The sequence below is a fragment of the Dermacentor andersoni genome, unplaced genomic scaffold (genome assembly GCF_023375885.2).
Source record: "Dermacentor andersoni unplaced genomic scaffold, qqDerAnde1_hic_scaffold ctg00000039.1, whole genome shotgun sequence".
Taxonomy (NCBI): Eukaryota; Metazoa; Arthropoda; class Arachnida; order Ixodida; family Ixodidae; genus Dermacentor; species Dermacentor andersoni.
The window spans coordinates 5,178,462-5,198,979 of record NW_027314752.1 but is presented as its reverse complement, the minus strand read 5'-3'; positions in this window follow the sequence as shown (position 1 = coordinate 5,198,979).

Sequence of the window (20,518 nt, the reverse complement as noted above, 5' to 3'; positions counted from 1 at the left end):
CAGTTGAAATCACAGCTCACGAGCTCTTGCTGGCCTACTGCGTGCAAAAACTCACACAAAGCCAGCGTATAGCAACAGTGACGCGTCACCGTCAGCAGTCCCTGAATGTCTTACTACAATTTGTACAATATATAAAAGGGCAGAAGGAGCAGCGACCTAGGCTTGAATCTTGGGGACGAGTCTGTGTGCAACCTTGTTTTCGCGTTAACTGCACAGAAGCCTCGGTTCTGACCATTCTTTATAAATGTATGTCCTCGAGGCAGTTGAAATCACAGTTCACGAGCTCTTGCTAGCCTACTGCGTGCAAAAACTCCCACAAAGCCAGCGTATAGCAACAGCGACGCGTTACCGCGAGCAGCCCCTGCATGTCTTACTACAATTTCTACAATATGTAAAAGGGCAGAAGGAGCAGCGACGTAGGCTTGAATGTTGGGAACAAGTCTGTGTGCAACCTTGTTTTCGCGTTAACTACACAGAAGCCTCGGTTCTGACCATTCTTTATAAATGTATGTCCTCGAGGCAGTTGAAATCACAGCTCACGAGCACTTGCTAGCCTACTGCGTGCAAAAACTCACTCAAAGCCTGCGTATAGCAACAGCGACGCGTCACCGCCAGCAGCCCCTGCATGTCTTACAACAATTTCTACAATATATAAAAGGGCAGAGGAGCAGCGACGTAGGCTTGAAAGATGGGGACGAGTCTCTTTGCAACCTTGTTTTCACGTTAACTGCACAGAAGCCTCGTTTCTGACCATTTTTCTTAGATGTATGTCCTCGAGGCAGTTGAAATCACAGCTCACGAGCACTTGCTAGCCTACTGCGTGCAAAAACTCACTCAAAGCCAGCGCATAGCAACAGTGACGCGTCACCGTCAGCAGTCCCTTAATGTCTAACTACAATTTGTACAATATATAAAAGGGCAGAAGGAGCAGCGACGTAAGCTTGAAAGTTGGGGACGAGTCTGTGTGCAACCTTGTTTTCGCGTTAACTGCACAGAAGCCTCAGTTCTGACCATTCTTCATAAATATTTCTCCTCGAGGCAGTTGAAATCACAGCTCACGAGCTCTTGCTGGCCTAATGCGTGCAAAAACTCACACAAAGCCAGCGTACAGCAACAGTGACGCGTCACCGTCAGCAGTCCCTGAATGTCTTACTACAATTTGTACAATATATAAAAGGGCAGAAGGAGCAGCGACCTAGGCTTGAATCTTGGGGACGAGTCTGTGTGCAACCTTGTTTTCGCGTTAACTGCACAGAAGCCTCGGTTCTGACCATTCTTTATAAATGTATGTCCTCGAGGCAGTTGAAATCACAGTTCACGAGCTCTTGCTAGCCTACTGCGTGCAAAAACTCCCACAACGCCAGCGTATAGCAACAGCGACGCGTCACCGCCAGCAGCCCCTGCATGTCTTACTACAATTTCTACAATATGTAAAAGGGCAGAAGGAGCAGCGACGTAGGCTTGAATGTTGGGAACAAGTCTGTGTGCAACCTTGTTTTCGCGTTAACTGCACAGAAGCCTCGGTTCTGACCATTCTTTATAAATGTATGTCCTCGAGGCAGTAGAAATCACAGCTCACGAGCACTTGCTAGCCTACTGCGTGCAAAAACTCACTCAAAGCCAGGGTATAGCAACAGCGACGCGTCACCGCCAGCAGCCCCTGCATCTCTAACTACAATTTGTACGATATCTAAAAGGGCAGAAGGAGCAGTGACGTAGGCTTGAAAGTTGGGGACGAGTCTGTGTGCAACCTTGTTTTCGCGTTAACTGCACAGAAGCCTCGGTTCTGACCATTCCTTATAAATGTATGTCCTCGAGGCAGTTCAAATCACAGCTCACGAGCTCTTGCTAGCCTACTGCGTGCAAAAAACTCACTCAAAGCCAGCGTATAGCAACAGCGACGCGTCACCGTCAGCAGCCCCTGAATGTCTTACTACAATTTGTTCAATATGTAAAAGGGCAGAAGGAGCAGCGACGTAAGCTTCAAAGTTGGGGACGAGTCTGTGTGCAACCTTGTTTTCGCGTTAACTGCTGCACAGAAGCCTTAGTTCTGACCATTCTTCATAAATATTTGTCCTCGAGGCAGTTGAAATCACAGCTCACGAGCTCTTGCTAGCCTACTGCGTGCAAAAACTAAAACAAAGCCAGCGTATTGCAACAGCGACGCGTCACCGCCAGCAGCCCCTGAATGTCTTACTCCAATTTGTACGATATATAAAAGGGCAGAAGGAGCAGCGACCTAGGCTTGAATCTTGGGGACGAGTCTGTGTGCAACCTTGTTTTCGCGTTAACTGCACAGAAGCCTTGGTTCTGACCATTCTTTATAAATGTATGTCCTCGAGGCAGTTGAAATCACAGCTCACGAGCTCTTGCTAGCCTACTGCGTGCAAAAACTCACACAAAGCCAGCGTATAGCAACAGCGACGCGTCACCGCCAGCAGCCCCTGCATCCCAAACTACAATTTGTACGATGTCTAAAAGGGCAGAAGGAGCAGCGACGTAGGCTTGAAAGTTTGGGACGAGTCTGTGTGCAACCTTGTTTTCGCGTTAACTGCACAGAAGCCTCGGTTCTGACCATTCCTTATAAATATATGTCCTCGAGGCAGTAGAAATCACAGCTCACGAGCTCTTCTTATCCTACTGCGTGCAAAAACTTACACAAAGCCAGCGTATAGCAACAGCGACGCGTCACCGCCAGCAGCCCCTGCATGTCTTACTACAATTTCTACAATATATAAAAGGGCAGAAGGAGCAGCGACGTAGGCTTGAAAGATGGGGACGAGTCTCTTTGCAACCTTGTTTTCACGTTAACTGCACAGAAGCCTCGGTTCTGACCATTTTTCATAGATGTATGTCCTCGAGCCAGTAGAAATCACAGCTCACGAGCACTTGCTAGCCTACTGCGTGCAAAAAACTCACTCAAAGCCAGCGTATAGCAACAGTGACGCGTCACCGTCAGCAGCCCCTGAATGTCTTACTACAATTTGTACAATATATAAAAGGGCAGAAGGAGCAGCGACGTAGGCTTGAAAGTTGGGGACGAGTCTGTGTGCAACCTTGTTTTCGCGTTAACTGCACAGAAGCCTCGGTTCTGACCATTCCTTATAAATGTATGTCCTCGAGGCAGTTCAAATCACAGCTCACGAGCACTTGCTAGCCTACTGCGTGCAAAAACTCACTCAAAGGCAGCGTATAGCAACCGCGACGCGTCACCGCCAGCAGCCCCTGCATGTCTTACTACAATTTGTACGATATCTAAAAGGGCAGAAGGAGCAGCGATGTAGGCTTGAAAGTTGGGGACGAGTCTGTGTGCAACCTTGTTTTCGCGTTAACTGCACAGAAGCCTCGGTTCTGACCATTCCTTATAAATGTATGTCCTCGAGGCAGTTCAAATCACAGCTCACGAGCACTTGCTAGCCTACTGCGTGCAAAAACTCACTCAAAGCCAGCGTATAGCAACAGCGACGCGTCACCGCCAGCAGCCCCTGCATGTCTTACTACAATTTCTACAATATATAAAAGGCCAGAAGGAGCAGCGACGTAGGCTTGAAAGATGGGGACGAGTCTCTTTGCAACCTTGTTTTCACGTTAACTGCACAGAAGCCTCGGTTCTGACCATTTTTCATAGATGTATGTCCTCGAGGCAGTAGAAATCACAGCTCACGAGCACTTGCTAGCCTACTGCGTGCAAAAACTCACACAAAGCCAGGGTATAGCAACAGCGACGCGTCACCGCCAGCAGCCCCTGCATCTCTAACTACAATTTGTACGATATCTAAAAAGGCAGAAGGAGCAGCGACGTAGGCTTGAAAGTTGGGGACGAGTCTGTGTGCAACCTTGTTTTCGCGTTAACTGCACAGAAGCCTCGGTTCTGACCATTCCTTATAAATGTATGTCCTCGAGGCAGTTCAAATCACAGCTCACGAGCACTTGCTAGCCTACTGCGTGCAAAAACTCACTCAAAGCCAGCGTATAGCAACAGCGACGCGTCACCGCCAGCAGCCCCTGCATGTCTTACTACAATATGTACGATATCTAAAAGGGCAGAAGGAGCAGCGACGTAGGCTTGAAAGTTGGGGACGAGTCTCTTTGTAACCTTGTTTTCACGTTAACTGCACAGAAGCCTCGGTTCTGACCATTTTTCATAGATGTATGTCCTCGAGGCAGTAGAAATCACAGCTCACGAGCACTTGCTAGCCTACTGCGTGCAAAAACTCACACAAAGCCAGGGTATAGCAACAGCGACGCGTCACCGCCAGCAGCCCCTGAATGTCTTACTCCAATTTGTACGATATATAAAAGGGCAGAAGGAGCAGCGACCTAGGCTTGAATCTTGGGGACGAGTCTGTGTGCAACCTTGTTTTCGCGTTAACTGCACAGAAGCCTTGGTTCTGACCATTCTTTATAAATGTATGTCCTCGAGGCAGTTGAAATCACAGCTCACGAGCTCTTGCTAGCCTACTGCGTGCAAACACTCACACAAAGCCAGCGTATAGCAACAGCGACGCGTCACCGCCAGCAGCCCCTGCATCTCAAACTACAATTTGTACGATGTCTAAAAGGGCAGAAGGAGCAGCGACGTAGGCTTGAATCTTGGGGACGAGTCTGTGTGCAACCTTGTTTTCGCGTTAACTGCACAGAAGCCTTGGTTCTGACCATTCTTTATAAATGTATGTCCTCGAGGCAGTTCAAATCACATCTCACGAGCACTTGCTAGCCTACTGCGTGCAAAAACTCACTCAAAGGCAGCGTATAGCAACAGCGACGCGTCACCGCCAGCAGCCCCTGCATGTCTTACTACAATTTGTACGATATCTAAAAGGGCAGAAGGAGCAGCGATGTAGGCTTGAAAGTTGGGGACGAGTCTGTGTGCAACCTTGTTTTCGCGTTAACTGAACAGAAGCCTCGGTTCTGACCATTCCTTATAAATGTATGTCCTCGAGGCAGTTCAAATCACAGCTCACGAGCACTTGCTAGCCTACTGCGTGCAAAAACTCACTCAAAGCCAGCGTATAGCAACAGCGACGCGTCACCGCCAGCAGCCCCTGCATGTCTTACTACAATTTCTACAATATATAAAAGGCCAGAAGGAGCAGCGACGTAGGCTTGAAAGATGGGGACGAGTCTCTTTGCAACCTTGTTTTCACGTTAACTGCACAGAAGCCTCGGTTCTGACCATTTTTCATAGATGTATGTCCTCGAGGCAGTAGAAATCACAGCTCCCGAGCACTTGCTAGCCTACTGCGTGCAAAAACTCACACAAAGCCAGGGTATAGCAACAGCGACGCGTCACCGCCAGCAGCCCCTGCATCTCTAACTACAATTTGTACGATATCTAAAAGGGCAGAAGGAGCAGCGACGTAGGCTTGAAAGTTGGGGACGAGTCTGTGTGCAACCTTGTTTTCGCGTTAACTGCACAGAAGCCTCGGTTCTGACCATTCCTTATAAATGTATGTCCTCGAGGCAGTTCAAATCACAGCTCACGAGCACTTGCTAGCCTACTGCGTGCAAAAACTCACTCAAAGCCAGCGTATAGCAACAGCTACGCGTCACCGCCAGCAGCCCCTGCATGTCTTACTACAATTTCTACAATATATAAAAGGGCAGAAGGAGCAGCGACGTAGGCTTGAAAGATGGGGACGAGTCTCTTTGCAACCTTGTTTTCACATTAACTGCACAGAAGCCTCTGTTCTGACCATTTTTCATAGATGTATGTCCTCGAGGCAGTAGAAATCACAGCTCACGAGCACTTGCTAGCCTACTGCGTGCAAAAACTCACTCAAAGCCAGGGTATAGCAACAGCGACGCGTCACCGCCAGCAGCCCCTGCATCTCTAACTACAATTTGTACGATATCTAAAAGGGCAGAAGGAGCAGTGACGTAGGCTTGAAAGTTGGGGACGAGTCTGTGTGCAACCTTGTTTTCGCGTTAACTGCACAGAAGCCTCGGTTCTGACCATTCCTTATAAATGTATGTCCTCGAGGCAGTTCAAATCACAGCTCACGAGCACTTGCTAGCCTACTGCGTGCAAAAACTCACTCAAAGGCAGCGTATAGAAACAATGACGCGTCACCGTCAGCAGCCCCTGAATGTCTTACTACAATTTCTTCAATATATAAAAGGGCAGAAGGAGCAGCGACGTAAGCTTCAAAGTTGGGGACGAGTCTCTTTGCAACCTTGTTTTCGCGTTAACTGCACAGAAGCCTTAGTTCTGACCATTCTTCATAAATATTTGTCCTCGAGGAAGTTGAAATCACAGCTCACGAGCTCTTGCTAGCCTACTGCGTGCAAAAACTAAAACAAAGCCAGCGTATTGCAACAGCGAGGCGTCACCGCCAGCAGCCCCTGCATGTCTTACTACAATTTCTACAATATATAAAAGGGCAGAAGGAGCAGCGACGTAGGCTTGAAAGTTGGGGACGAGTCTGTGTGCAACCTTGTTTTCGCGTTAACTGCACAGAAGCCTCGGTTCTGACCATTCCTTATAAATGTATGTCCTCGAGGCAGTTCAAATCACAGCTCACGAGCACTTGCTAGCCTACTGCGTGCAAAAACTCACTCAAAGCCAGCGTATAGCAACAGCGACGCGTCACCGCCAGCAGCCCCTGCATGTCTTACTACTATTTCTACAATATATAAAAGGGCAGAAGGAGCAGCGACGTAGGCTTGAAAGATGGGGACGAGTCTCTTTGCAACCTTGTTTTCACGTTAACTGCACAGAAGCCTCGGTTCTGACCATTTTTCATAGATGTATGTCCTCGAGGCAGTAGAAATCGGAGCTCACGAGCACTTGCTAGCCTACTGCGTGCAAAAACTCACACAAAGCCAGGGTATAGCAACAGCGACGCGTCACCGCCAGCAGCCCCTGCATCTCTAACTACAATTTGTACGATATCTAAAAGGGCAGAAGGAGCAGCGACGTAGGCTTGAAAGTTGGGGACGAGTCTGTGTGCAACCTTCTTTTCGCGTTAACTGCACAGAAGCCTCGGTTCTGACCATTCCTTATAAATGAATGTCCTCGAGGCAGTTCAAATCACAGCTCACGAGCACTTGCTAGCCCACTGCGTGCAAAAACTCACTCAAAGCCTGCGTATAGCAACAGCGACGCGTCACCGCCAGCAGCCCCTGCATGTCTTCCTACAATTTCTACAATATATAAAAGGGCAGAAGGAGCAGCGACGTAGGCTTGAAAGATGGGGACGAGTCTCTTTGCAACCTTGTATTCACGTTAACTGCACAGAAGCCTCGGTTCTGACCATTTTTCTTAGATGTATGTCCTCGAGGCAGTAGAAATCACAGCTCACGAGCACTTGCTAGCCCACTGCGTGCAAAAAACTCACTCAAAGCCAGCGTATAGCAACAGCGACGCGTCACCGTCAGCAGCCCCTGAATGTCTTACTACAATTTGTTCAATATATAAAAGGGCAGAAGGAGCAGCGACGTAAGCTTCAAAGTTGGGGACGAGTCTGTGTGCAACCTTGTTTTCGCGTTAACTGCACAGAAGCCTTAGTTCTCACCATTCTTCATAAATATTTGTCCTCGAGGCAGTTGAAATCACAGCTCACGAGCTCTTGCTAGCCCACTGCGTGCAAAAACTAAAACAAAACCAGCGTATTGCAACAGCGACGCGTCGCCGCCAGTAGCCCCTGAATGTCTTACTCCAATTTGTACGATATATAAAAGGGCTGAAGCAGCAGCGACCTAGGCTTGAATCTTGGGGACGAGTCTGTGTGCAACCTTGTTTTCGCGTTAACTGCCCAGAAGCCTTGGTTCTGACCATTCTTTATAAATGTATTTCCTCGAGGCAGTTGAAATCACAGCTCACGAGCTCTTGCTAGCCTACTGCGTGCAAAAACTCACACAAAGCCAGCCTATAGCAACAGCGACGCGTCACGGCCAGCAGCCCCTGCATCTCAAACTACAATTTGTACGATGTCTAAAAGGGCAGAAGGAGCAGCGACGTAGGCTTGAAAGTTTGGGACGAGTCTGTATGCAACGTTGTTTTCGCGTTAACTGCACAGAAGCCTCGGTTCTGACCATTCTTTATAAATGTATGTCCTCGAGGCAGTAGAAAACACAGCTCACGGGCACTTGCTAGCCTACTGCTTGCAAAAACTCACTCAAAGCCAGCGTATAGCAACAGCGACGCGTCACCGCCACCAGTCCCTGCATGTCTTACTCCAATTTGTACAATATATAAAAGGGCAGAAGGAGCAGCGACCTAGGCTTGAATCTTGGGGACGAGTCTGTGTGCAACCTTGTTTTCGCGTTAACTGCACAGAAGCCTCGGTTCTGACCATTCTTGATAAATATTTGTCCTCGAGGCAGTGGAAATCACAGCTCACGAGCACTTGCTAGCCTACTGCGTGCAAAAACTCACTCAAAGCCAGTGTATAGCAACAGCGACGCGTCACCGCCAGCAGCCCCTGAATGTCTTACTACAATTTCTACAATATATAGAAGGGCAGAAGGAGCAGCGACGTAGGCTTAAAAGATGGGGACGAGTCTCTTTGCAACCTTGTTTTCGCGTTAACTGTACAGAAGCCTCGGTTCTGACCATTTTTCATAGACGTATGTCCTCGAGGCAGTAGAAATCACAGCTCACGAGCACTTGCTAGCCTACTGCGTGCAAAAACTCACTCAACGCCAGCGTATAGCAACAGTGACGCGTCACTGTCAGCAGCCCCTGAATGTCTTACTACAATTTGTACAATATATAAAAGGGCAGAAGGAGCAGCGACGTAAGCTTGAAAGTTGGGGACGAGTCTGTGTGCAACCTTGTTTTCGCGTTAACTGCACAGAAGCCTCAGTTCTGACCATTCTTCATAAATATTTGTCCTCGAGGCAGTTGAAATCACAGCTCACGAGCTCTTGCTGGCCTACTGCGTGCAAAAACTCACTCAAAGCCAGCGTATAGCAACAGCGACGCGTCACCGCCAGCAGTCCCTGCATGTCTTACTCCAATTTGTACAATATATAAAAGGGCAGAAGGAGCAGTGACGTAGGCTTCAATGTTGGGGACGAGTCTGTGTGCTACCTTGTTTCCGCGTTAACTGCACAGAAGCCTCGGTTCTGACCATTCTTCATAAATATTTGTCCTCGAGGCAGTTGAAATCACAGCTCACGAGCTCTTGCTAGCCTACTGCGTGCAAAAATTCACACAAAGCCAGCGTATAGCAACAGCGACGCGTCACCGCCAGCAGTCCCTGCATGTCTTACTCCAATTTGTACAATAAATAAAAGGGCAGAAGGAGCAGCGACGTAGGCTTGAATGCTGGGGACGAGTCTGTGTGCAACCTTGTTTCCGCGTTAACTGCACAGAAGCCTCGGTTCTGACCATTCGTTATATATGTATGTCCTCGAGGCAGTACAAATCATAGCTCACGAGCTCTTGCTAGCCTACTGCGTGCAAAAACTCACACAAAGCCAGCGTATAGCTACAGCGACGCGTCACCGTCAGCAGTCCCTGAATGTCTTACTACAATTTGTACAATATATAAAAGGGCAGAAGGAGCAGCGACGTAAGCTTGAAAGTTGGGGACGAGTCTGTGTGCAACCGTGTTTTCGCGTTAACTGCACAGAAGCCTCAGTTCTCACCATTCTTCATAAATGTATGTCCTCGAGGCAGTTCAAATCACAGCTCACGAGCACTTGCTAGCCTACTGCGTGCAAAAACTCACTCAAAGCCAGCGTATAGCAACAGCGACGCGTCACCGCCAGCAGCCCCTGCATGTCTTACTACAATTTCTACAATATATAAAAGGGCAGAAGGAGCAGCGACGTAGGCTTGAAAGATGGGGACGAGTCTCTTTGCAACCTTGTTTTCGCGTTACCTGCACAGAAGCCTCGGTTCTGACCATTTTTCATAGACGTATGTCCTCGAGGCAGTAGAAAACACAGCTCACGGGCACTTGCTAGCCTACTGCTTGCAAAAACTCACTCAAAGCCAGCGTATAGCAACAGCGACGCGTCACCGCCAGCAGTCCCTGCATGTCTTACTCCAATTTGTACAATATATAAAAGGGCAGAAGGAGCAGCGACCTAGGCTTGAATCTTGGGGACGGGTCTGTGTGCAACCTTGTTTTCGCGTTAACTGCACAGAAGCCTCGGTTCTGACCATTCTTAATAAATATTTGTCCTCGAGGCAGTGAAAATCACAGCTCACGAGCACTTGCTAGCCTACTGCGTGCAAAAACTCACTCAAAGCCAGCGTATAGCAACAGCGACGCGACACCGCCAGCAGCCCCTGAATGTCTTACTACAATTTCTACAATATATAGAAGGGCAGAAGGAGCAGCGACGTAGGCTTGAAAGATGGGGACGAGTCTCTTTGCAACCTTGTTTTCGCGTTAACTGTACAGAAGCCTCGGTTCTGACCATTTTCCTAGACGTATGTCCTCGAGGCAGTAGAAATCACAGCTAGCGAGCACTTGCTAGCCTACTGCATGCAAAAACTCACTCAAAGCCAGCGTATAGCAACAGCGACGCGTCACTGTCAGCAGCCCCTGAATGTCTTACTACAATTTGTACAATATATAAAAGGGCAGAAGCAGCAGCGACGTAAGCTTGAAAGTTGCGGACGAGTCTGTGTGCAACCTTGTTTTCGCGTTAACTGCACAGAAGCCTCAGTTCTGACCATTCTTCATAAATATTTGTCCTCGAGGCAGTTCAAATCACAGCTCACGAGCTCTTGCTAGCCTACTGCGTGCAAAAACTCACACAAAGCCAGCGTATAGCAACAAGCGACGCGTCACCGCCAGCAGTCCCTGTATGTCTTACTCCAATTTGTACAATAAATAAAAGGGCAGAAGGAGCAGCAACGTAGGCTTGAATGTTGGGGACGAGTCTGTGTGCAACCTTGTTTCCGCGTTAACTGCACAGAAGCCTCGGTTCTGACCATTCCTTATAAATCTATGTCCTCAAGGCAGTTCAAATCACAGCTCACGAGCTCTTGCTAGCCTACTGCGTGCAAAAACTCACACAAAGCCAGCGTATAGCAACAGCGACGCGTCACCGCCAGCAGCCCCTGCAAGTCTTACTACAATTTGTACGATATCTAAAAGGGCAGAAGGAGCAGCGACGTAGGCTTGAAAGTTGGGGACGAGTCTGTGTGCAACCTTGTTTTCGCGTTAACTGCACAGAAGCCTCGGTTCTGACCATTCCTTATAAATGTATGTCCTCGAGGCAGTTCAAATCACAGCTCACGAGCACTTGCTAGCCTACTGCGTGGAAAAACTCACTCAAAGCCAGCGTATAGCAACAGCGACGCGTCACCGCCAGCAGCCCCTGCATGTCTTACTACAATTTCTACAATATATAAAAGGGCAGAAGGAGCAGCGACGTAGGCTTGAAAGATGGGGACGAGTCTCTTTGCAACCTTGTTTTCACGTTAACTGCACAGAAGCCTCGGTTCTGACCATTTTTCATAGATGTATGTCCTCGAGGCAGTAGAAATCACAGCTCACGAGCACTTGCTAGCCTACTGCGTGCAAAAACTCACACTAAGCCAGGGTATAGCAACAGCGACGCGTCACCGCCAGCAGCCCCTGAATGTCTTACTCCAATTTGTACGATATATAAAAGGGCAGAAGGAGCAGCGACCTAGGCTTGAATCTTGGGGACGAGTCTGTGTGCAACCTTGTTTTCGCGTTAACTGCACAGAAGCCTTGGTTCTGACCATTCTTTATAAATGTATGTCCTCGAGGCAGTTGAAATCACAGCTCACGAGCTCTTGCTAGCCTACTGCGTGCAAAAACTCACACAAAGCCAGCGTATAGCAACAGCGACGCGTCACCGCCAGCAGCCCCTGCATCTCAAACTACAATTTGTACGATGTCTAAAAGGGCAGAAGGAGCAGCGACGTAGGCTTGAATCTTGGGGACGAGTCTGTGTGCAACCTTGTTTTCGCGTTAACTGCACAGAAGCCTTGGTTCTGACCATTCTTTATAAATGTATGTCCTCGAGGCAGTTGAAATCACAGCTCACGAGCTCTTGCTAGCCTACTGCGTGCAAAAACTCACACAAAGCCAGCGTATAGCAACAGCGACGCGTCACCGCCAGCAGCCCCTGCATGTCTTACTACAATTTCTACAATATATAAAAGGGCAGAAGGAGCAGCGACGTAGGCTTGAAAGATGGGGACGAGTCTCTTTGCAACCTTGTTTTCACGTTAACTGCACAGAAGCCTCGGTTCTGACCATTTTTCATAGATGTATGTCCTCGAGCCAGTAGAAATCACAGCTCACGAGCACTTGCTAGCCTACTGCGTGCAAAAAACTCACTCAAAGCCAGCGTATAGCAACAGTGACGCGTCACCGTCAGCAGCCCCTGAATGTCTTACTACAATTTGTACAATATATAAAAGGGCAGAAGGAGCAGCGACGTAGGCTTGAAAGTTGGGGACGAGTCTGTGTGCAACCTTGTTTTCGCGTTAACTGCACAGAAGCCTCGGTTCTGACCATTCCTTATAAATGTATGTCCTCGAGGCAGTTGAAATCACAGCTCACGAGCTCTTGCTAGCCTACTGCGTGCAAAAACTCACACAAAGCCAGCGTATAGCAACAGCGACGCGTCACCGCCAGCAGCCCCTGCATGTCTTACTACAATTTCTACAATATATAAAAGGGCAGAAGGAGCAGCGACGTAGGCTTGAAAGATGGGGACGAGTCTCTTTGCAACCTTGTTTTCACGTTAACTGCACAGAAGCCTCGGTTCTGACCATTTTTCATAGATGTATGTCCTCGAGCCAGTAGAAATCACAGCTCACGAGCACTTGCTAGCCTACTGCGTGCAAAAACTCACACAAAGCCAGGGTATAGCAACAGCGACGCGTCACCGCCAGCAGCCCCTGCATCTCTAACTACAATTTGTACGATATCTAAAAGGGCAGAAGGAGCAGCGACGTAGGCTTGAAAGTTGGGGACGAGTCTGTGTGCAACCTTGTTTTCGCGTTAACTGCACAGAAGCCTCGGTTCTGACCATTCCTTATAAATGTATGTCCTCGAGGCAGTTCAAATCACAGCTCACGAGCACTTGCTAGCCTACTGCGTGCAAAAACTCACTCAAAGCCAGCGTATAGCAACAGCGACGCGTCACCGCCAGCAGCCCCTGCATGTCTTACTACAATTTCTACAATATATAAAAGGGCAGAAGGAGCAGCGACGTAGGCTTGAAAGATGGGGACGAGTCTCTTTGCAACCTTGTTTTCACATTAACTGCACAGAAGCCTCTGTTCTGACCATTTTTCATAGATGTATGTCCTCGAGGCAGTAGAAATCACAGCTCACGAGCACTTGCTAGCCTACTGCGTGCAAAAACTCACTCAAAGCCAGGGTATAGCAACAGCAACGCGTCACCGCCAGCAGCCCCTGCATCTCTAACTACAATTTGTACGATATCTAAAAGGGCAGAAGGAGCAGCGACGTAGGCTTGAAAGTTGGGGACGAGTCTGTGTGCAACCTTGTTTTCGCGTTAACTGCACAGAAGCCTCGGTTCTGACCATTCCTTATAAATGTATGTCCTCGGGGCAGTTCAAATCACAGCTCACGAGCACTTGCTAGCCTACTGCGTGCAAAAACTCACTCAAAGCCAGCGTATAGAAACAATGACGCGTCACCGTCAGCAGCCCCTGAATGTCTTACTACGATTTGTTCAATATATAAAAAGGCAGAAGCAGCAGCGACGTAAGCTTCAAAGTTGGGGACGAGTCTCTTTGCAACCTTGTTTTCGCGTTAACTGCACAGAAGCCTTAGTTCTGACCATTCTTCATAAATATTTGTCCTCGAGGCAGTTGAAATCACAGGTCACGAGCTCTTGCTAGCCTACTGCGTGCAAAAACTAAAACAAAGCCAGCGTATTGCAACAGCGACGCGTCACCGCCAGCAGCCCCTGCATGTCTTACTACAATTTCTACAATATATAAAAGGGCAGAAGGAGCAGCGACGTAGGCTTGAAAGTTGGGGACGAGTCTGTGTGCAACCTTGTTCTCGTGTTAACTGCACAGAAGCCTCGGTTCTGACCATTCCTTATAAATGTATGTCCTCGAGGCAGTTCAAATCACAGCTCACGAGCACTTGCTAGCCTACTGCGTGCAAAAACTCATTCAAAGCCAGCGTATAGCAACAGCGACGCGTCACCGCCAGCAGCCCCTGCATGTCTTACTACAATTTGTTCGATATCTAAAAGGGCAGAAGGAGCAGCGACGTAGGCTTGAAAGTTGGGGACGAGTCTGTGTGCAACCTTGTTTTCGCGTTAACTGCACAGAAGCCTCGGTTCTGACCATTCCTTATAAATGTATGTCCTCGAGGCAGTTCAAATCACAGCTCACGAGCACTTGCTAGCCTACTGCGTGCAAAAACTCTCAAAGCCAGCGTATAGCAACAGCGACGCGTCACCGCCAGCAGCCCCTGCATGTCTTACTACTATTTCTACAATATATAAAAGGGCAGAAGGAGCAGCGACGTAGGCTTGAAAGATGGGGACGAGTCTCTTTGCAACCTTGTTTTCACGTTAACTGCACAGAAGCCTCGGTTCTGACCAATTTTCATAGATGTATGTCCTCGAGCCAGTAGAAATCACAGCTCACGAGCACTTGCTAGCCTACTGCGTGCAAAAAACTCACTCAAAGCCAGCGTATAGCAACAGTGACGCGTCACCGTCAGCAGCCCCTGAATGTCTTACTACAATTTGTACAATATATAAAAGGGCAGAAGGAGCAGCGACCTAGGCTTGAATCTTGGGGACGAGTCTGTGTGCAACCTTGTTTTCGCGTTAACTGCACAGAAGCCTTGGTTCTGACCATTCTTTACAAATGTATGTCCTCGAGGCAGTTGAAATCACAGCTCACGAGCTCTTGCTAGCCTACTGCGTGCAAAAACTCACACAAAGCCAGCGTATAGCAACAGCGACGCGTCACCGCCAGCAGCCCCTGCATCTCAAACTACAATTTGTACGATGTCTAAAAGGGCAGAAGGAGCAGCGACGTAGGCTTGAATCTTGGGGACGAGTCTGTGTGCAACCTTGTTTTCGCGTTAACTGCACAGAAGCCTTGGTTCTGACCATTCTTTATAAATGTATGTCCTCGAGGCAGTTGAAATCACAGCTCACGAGCTCTTGCTAGCCTACTGCGTGCAAAAACTCACACAAAGCCAGCGTATAGCAACAGCGACGCGTCACCGCCAGCAGCCCCTGCATGTCTTACTACAATTTCTACAATATATAAAAGGGCAGAAGGAGCAGCGACGTAGGCTTGAAAGATGGGGACGAGTCTCTTTGCAACCTTGTTTTCACGTTAACTGCACAGAAGCCTCGGTTCTGACCATTTTTCATAGATGTATGTCCTCGAGGCAGTTCAAATCACAGCTCACGAGCTCTTGCTAGCCTACTGCGTGCAAAAACTCACACAAAGCCAGCGTATAGCAACAAGCGACGCGTCACCGCCAGCAGTCCCTGTATGTCTTACTCCAATTTGTACAATAAATAAAAGGGCAGAAGGAGCAGCAACGTAGGCTTGAATGTTGGGGACGAGTCTGTGTGCAACCTTGTTTCCGCGTTAACTGCACAGAAGCCTCGGTTCTGACCATTCCTTATAAATGTATGTCCTCAAGGCAGTTCAAATCACAGCTCACGAGCTCTTGCTAGCCTACTGCGTGCAAAAACTCACACAAAGCCAGCGTATAGCAACAGCGACGCGTCACCGCCAGCAGCCCCTGCAAGTCTTACTACAATTTGTACGATATCTAAAAGGGCAGAAGGAGCAGCGACGTAGGCTTGAAAGTTGGGGACGAGTCTGTGTGCAACCTTGTTTTCGCGTTAACTGCACAGAAGCCTCGGTTCTGACCATTCCTTATAAATGTATGTCCTCGAGGCAGTTCAAATCACAGCTCACGAGCACTTGCTAGCCTACTGCGTGGAAAAACTCACTCAAAGCCAGCGTATAGCAACAGCGACGCGTCACCGCCAGCAGCCCCTGCATGTCTTACTACAATTTCTACAATATATAAAAGGGCAGAAGGAGCAGCGACGTAGGCTTGAAAGATGGGGACGAGTCTCTTTGCAACCTTGTTTTCACGTTAACTGCACAGAAGCCTCGGTTCTGACCATTTTTCATAGATGTATGTCCTCGAGGCAGTAGAAATCACAGCTCACGAGCACTTGCTAGCCTACTGCGTGCAAAAACTCACACAAAGCCAGGGTATAGCAACAGCGACGCGTCACCGCCAGCAGCCCCTGAATGTCTTACTCCAATTTGTACGATATATAAAAGGGCAGAAGGAGCAGCGACCTAGGCTTGAATCTTGGGGACGAGTCTGTGTGCAACCTTGTTTTCGCGTTAACTGCACAGAAGCCTTGGTTCTGACCATTCTTTATAAATGTATGTCCTCGAGGCATTTGAAATCACAGCTCACGAGCTCTTGCTAGCCTACTGCGTGCAAAAACTCACACAAAGCCAGCGTATAGCAACAGCGACGCGTCACCGCCAGCAGCCCCTGCATCTCAAACTACAATTTGTACGATGTCTAAAAGGGCAGAAGGAGCAGCGACGTAGGCTTGAATCTTGGGGACGAGTCTGTGTGCAACCTTGTTTTCGCGTTAACTGCACAGAAGCCTTGGTTCTGACCATTCTTTATAAATGTATGTCCTCGAGGCAGTTGAAATCACAGCACACGAGCTCTTGCTAGCCTACTGCGTGCAAAAACTCACACAAAGCCAGCGTATAGCAACAGCGACGCGTCACCGCCAGCAGCCCCTGCATGTCTTACTACAATTTCTACAATATATAAAAGGGCAGAAGGAGCAGCGACGTAGGCTTGAAAGATGGGGACGAGTCTCTTTGCAACCTTGTTTTCACGTTAACTGCACAGAAGCCTCGGTTCTGACCATTTTTCATAGATGTATGTCCTCGAGCCAGTAGAAATCACAGCTCACGAGCACTTGCTAGCCTACTGCGTGCAAAAAACTCACTCAAAGCCAGCGTATAGCAACAGTGACGCGTCACCGTCAGCAGCCCCTGAATGTCTTACTACAATTTGTACAATATATAAAAGGGCAGAAGGAGCAGCGACCTAGGCTTGAATCTTGGGGACGAGTCTGTGTGCAACCTTGTTTTCGCGTTAACTGCACAGAAGCCTTGGTTCTGACCATTCTTTATAAATGTATGTCCTCGAGGCAGTTGAAATCACAGCTCACGAGCTCTTGCTAGCCTACTGCGTGCAAAAACTCACACAAAGCCAGCGTATAGCAACAGCGACGCGTCACCGCCAGCAGCCCCTGCATCTCAAACTACAATTTGTACGATGTCTAAAAGGGCAGAAGGAGCAGCGACGTAGGCTTGAATCTTGGGGACGAGTCTGTGTGCAACCTTGTTTTCGCGTTAACTGCACAGAAGCCTTGGTTCTGACCATTCTTTATAAATGTATGTCCTCGAGGCAGTTGAAATCACAGCTCACGAGCTCTTGCTAGCCTACTGCGTGCAAAAACTCACACAAAGCCAGCGTATAGCAACAGCGACGCGTCACCGCCAGCAGCCCCTGCATGTCTTACTACAATTTCTACAATATATAAAAGGGCAGAAGGAGCAGCGACGTAGGCTTGAAAGATGGGGACGAGTCTCTTTGCAACCTTGTTTTCACGTTAACTGCACAGAAGCCTCGGTTCTGACCATTTTTCATAGATGTATGTCCTCGAGGCAGTTCAAATCACAGCTCACGAGCTCTTGCTAGCCTACTGCGTGCAAAAACTCACACAAAGCCAGCGTATAGCAACAAGCGACGCGTCACCGCCAGCAGTCCCTGTATGTCTTACTCCAATTTATACAATAAATAAAAGGGCAGAAGGAGCAGCAACGTAGGCTTGAATGTTGGGGACGAGTCTGTGTGCAACCTTGTTTCCGCGTTAACTGCACAGAAGCCTCGGTTCTGACCATTCCTTATAAATGTATGTCCTCAAGGCAGTTCAAATCACAGCTCACGAGCTCTTGCTAGCCTACTGCGTGCAAAAACTCACACAAAGCCAGCGTATAGCAACAGCGACGCGTCACCGCCAGCAGCCCCTGCAAGTCTTACTACAATTTGTACGATATCTAAAAGGGCAGAAGGAGCAGCGACGTAGGCTTGAAAGTTGGGGACGAGTCTGTGTGCAACCTTGTTTTCGCGTTAACTGCACAGAAGCCTCGGTTCTGACCATTCCTTATAAATGTATGTCCTCGAGGCAGTTCAAATCACAGCTCACGAGCACTTGCTAGCCTACTGCGTGGAAAAACTCACTCAAAGCCAGCGTATAGCAACAGCGACGCGTCACCGCCAGCAGCCCCTGCATGTCTTACTACAATTTCTACAATATATAAAAGGGCAGAAGGAGCAGCGACGTAGGCTTGAAAGATGGGGACGAGTCTCTTTGCAACCTTGTTTTCACGTTAACTGCACAGAAGCCTCGGTTCTGACCATTTTTCATAGATGTATGTCCTCGAGGCAGTAGAAATCACAGCTCACGAGCACTTGCTAGCCTACTGCGTGCAAAAACTCACACAAAGCCAGGGTATAGCAACAGCGACGCGTCACCGCCAGCAGCCCCTGAATGTCTTACTCCAATTTGTACGATATATAAAAGGGCAGAAGGAGCAGCGACCTAGGCTTGAATCTTGGGGACGAGTCTGTGTGCAACCTTGTTTTCGCGTTAACTGCACAGAAGCCTTGGTTCTGACCATTCTTTATAAATGTATGTCCTCGAGGCATTTGAAATCACAGCTCACGAGCTCTTGCTAGCCTACTGCGTGCAAAAACTCACACAAAGCCAGCGTATAGCAACAGCGACGCGTCACCGCCAGCAGCCCCTGCATCTCAAACTACAATTTGTACGATGTCTAAAAGGGCAGAAGGAGCAGCGACGTAGGCTTGAATCTTGGGGACGAGTCTGTGTGCAACCTTGTTTTCGCGTTAACTGCACAGAAGCCTTGGTTCTGACCATTCTTTACAAATGTATGTCCTCGAGGCAGTTGAAATCACAGCTCACGAGCTCTTGCTAGCCTACTGCGTGCAAAAACTCACACAAAGCCAGCGTATAGCAACAGCGACGCGTCACCGCCAGCAGCCCCTGCATCTCAAACTACAATTTGTACGATGTCTAAAAGGGCAGAAGGAGCAGCGACGTCGGCTTGAATCTTGGGGACGAGTCTGTGTGCAACCTTGTTTTCGCGTTAACTGCACAGAAGCCTTGGTTCTGACCATTCTTTATAAATGTATGTCCTCGAGGCAGTTGAAATCACAGCTCACGAGCTCTTGCTAGCCTACTGCGTGCAAAAACTCACACAAAGCCAGCGTATAGCAACAGCGACGCGTCACCGCCAGCAGCCCCTGCATGTCTTACTACAATTTCTACAATATATAAAAGGGCAGAAGGAGCAGCGACGTAGGCTTGAAAGATGGGGACGAGTCTCTTTGCAACCTTGTTTTCACGTTAACTGCACAGAAGCCTCGGTTCTGACCATTTTTCATAGATGTATGTCCTCGAGGCAGTTCAAATCACAGCTCACGAGCTCTTGCTAGCCTACTGCGTGCAAAAACTCACACAAAGCCAGCGTATAGCAACAAGCGACGCGTCACCGCCAGCAGTCCCTGTATGTCTTACTCCAATTTGTACAATAAATAAAAGGGCAGAAGGAGCAGCAACGTAGGCTTGAATGTTGGGGACGAGTCTGTGTGCAACCTTGTTTCCGCGTTAACTGCACAGAAGCCTCGGTTCTGACCATTCCTTATAAATGTATGTCCTCAAGGCAGTTCAAATCACAGCTCACGAGCTCTTGCTAGCCTACTGCGTGCAAAAACTCACACAAAGCCAGCGTATAGCAACAGCGACGCGTCACCGCCAGCAGCCCCTGCAAGTCTTACTACAATTTGTACGATATCTAAAAGGGCAGAAGGAGCAGCGACGTAGGCTTGAAAGTTGGGGACGAGTCTGTGTGCAACCTTGTTTTCGCGTTAACTGCACAGAAGCCTCGGTTCTGACCATTCCTTATAAATGTATGTCCTCGAGGCAGTTCAAATCACAGCTCACGAGCACTTGCTAGCCTACTGCGTGGAAAAACTCACTCAAAGCCAGCGTATAGCAACAGCGACGCGTCACCGCCAGCAGCCCCTGCATGTCTTACTACAATTTCTACAATATATAAAAGGGCAGAAGGAGCAGCGACGTAGGCTTGAAAGATGGGGACGAGTCTCTTTGCAACCTTGTTTTCACGTTAACTGCACAGAAGCCTCGGTTCTGACCATTTTTCATAGATGTATGTCCTCGAGGCAGTAGAAATCACAGCTCACGAGCACTTGCTAGCCTACTGCGTGCAAAAACTCACACAAAGCCAGGGTATAGCAACAGCGACGCGTCACCGCCAGCAGCCCCTGAATGTCTTACTCCAATTTGTACGATATATAAAAGGGCAGAAGGAGCAGCGACCTAGGCTTGAATCTTGGGGACGAGTCTGTGTGCAACCTTGTTTTCGCGTTAACTGCACAGAAGCCTTGGTTCT